The sequence below is a fragment of the Rhea americana genome, unplaced genomic scaffold, assembly GCF_003343005.1.
Source record: "Rhea americana isolate MKP2758 unplaced genomic scaffold, rheAme1 scaffold_163, whole genome shotgun sequence".
In the NCBI taxonomy this organism is placed as follows: Eukaryota; Metazoa; Chordata; class Aves; order Rheiformes; family Rheidae; genus Rhea; species Rhea americana.
In genome coordinates this window covers 1821910-1823615 of record NW_028185739.1, presented here as the reverse complement: position 1 = coordinate 1823615, position 1706 = coordinate 1821910, and the positions used below count along the sequence as shown (strand labels likewise).

The following is a 1706-nucleotide window of genomic DNA, read 5'->3' as shown; positions in this document are numbered from 1 at the left end:
GTCCAGAGTATTTTAAAGGACTTTTCGTGGAAAATGAAGGCCTGAGAATGCTGCACAGATAAAGGGATTTATTTTTAACAGCAGCCGGGGTTCATGACCATGTAAGCATTTCAATTTTAAGCCACTCAGTTTGAATAATATATTTTGCCAAAGTGAATGTTATGTCATCTAATAACTCCTGGGCAGGAGGAGGGATGGTGACTRGGGAAGGGGAGAATAAGACTGTTAGAGAGAAATTACCCTCTATCGATTATCATACGCTCACTAAAAAGGGAGAAGGGGTGGAGAGACACCATAGAGTTTATCTACCCATTCAGGAGTTTATACTACACTTCCTCCCATATGGTTCAGCCTTGAGAGAGCAGCGTGATGGGCACTGTAGAAGAATGTGAGGTGACTGATATATAGTTGGAAACCTACGGTGATGGATGATAGAAAAAGAGAGAGGGGAACATTTGGTGGTTGATTGATAGCAGCACCACAGCTGAAGTATCCACAATTAATGGTATGAGTCATCCTGATATATTATAATGTTAAATACCTTTGCATTTGATGCTCACTTGTCATGTTTCTACTATACTGTCCTTCAAATGCCAGGTAATAAATCAGAGGTGGATATTTAGTATTAGCTTGTTGAATTTATCCACAGATGGCCAGCTGCGGAGGAGCATGGGGCGACCGGGCGGAGGAGCCCTCTGCGCCTCTCCTGAGCATCTGCTGCCACCGACCTGCCTTGGGATCCTCACCTGGATCTCAGCTGGGATGCCTGAATTTATGAGTATGTTTCCAGGAATATATGCTCTACTGCCCTTAATTGTATCCTTCATTAGCACCCTAGAGTTATTATTTGCTTTATATTAATTGTTAGCTCTCCTTTGCTGAGGAAGGGGCAAACAGAGCAGAACAGCTCACAGTCATCTGATGGAAAGAAAAAGGGCAGGAGGTAAAAGCCGAGGTCCTGGGGGGGTACAGTGAAGTGCTTGGAAATGCCTGGGGCGAAAGGAAAAGGAAGATGTGAACGCCGACATCCTCACGCTGTTCTGTTCCTTCCGTTTGTGCCAAATCCCACTTTGAAAATTTGTTTTGGTTGTGTTCATGTAACGTTAAAATTAGATTAGTCATTTCAAAATCTGATGTGTGCTTGCTGTCTACATTTTSAAAGCAAATTAGTAACTGCAATGGAATTATTCTGGATTTAGGAGCGTGTAAATGAAAGTGGATTAGCTCTCTTTGCCTCAGTGTACCTATTTGTGATATAATGTTAAGTAAATACTTTAATGCTAGTGTGAAGTCAGGCTTAATTTATTAATGTCTTGCCTAATTAACATTTAAAGATCCTTCCTCAGAAAGAGGATTATTATTAACACTAAGATTATTATTCCACTAGTGTTGATTTTAGCTGAATTCGTATGAATAGGCGATTAGTACCTTTAAGCCAAGAATTTATTAACAGAGCCTGACGGCAGCCTGACCAGCATCAGGTTGCTGATAACAGCTAGACTAGACACTGGGGCCAATTACACAGAAGGCATGTGCTCGTTTCTGTAGGCAAATAGTCAAAGGAGCTAATAAGAAAACAACATCTAAAACAACTTGCACTATATATTCATTTTCCCTTAGCTTAGTTGAAAACARATCAACCTATTTACAATTCAGAGTTGAATTTGAGGGCTTAGAACCTATTTCTCTGTTAACATAATGAAAAA

At 40.5% G+C, this 1706-nt stretch overlaps 1 long non-coding RNA gene across 2 annotated transcripts; it reads left to right on the top strand.

The window, feature by feature from the left end:
* Positions 1-333: 333 nt before the first annotated feature.
* Positions 334-1283, top strand: LOC146598464 (uncharacterized). 2 transcript variants are annotated; one of them, XR_014895266.1, is made up of 3 exons: positions 334-505; positions 650-778; positions 888-1283. It is a non-coding gene; the product is annotated as an uncharacterized LOC146598464 (long non-coding RNA). The 2 variants fall into 2 exon arrangements; XR_014895265.1 differs by having other exon boundaries at positions 884-1283.
* The last annotated feature ends 423 nt before the right edge of the window (positions 1284-1706 follow it).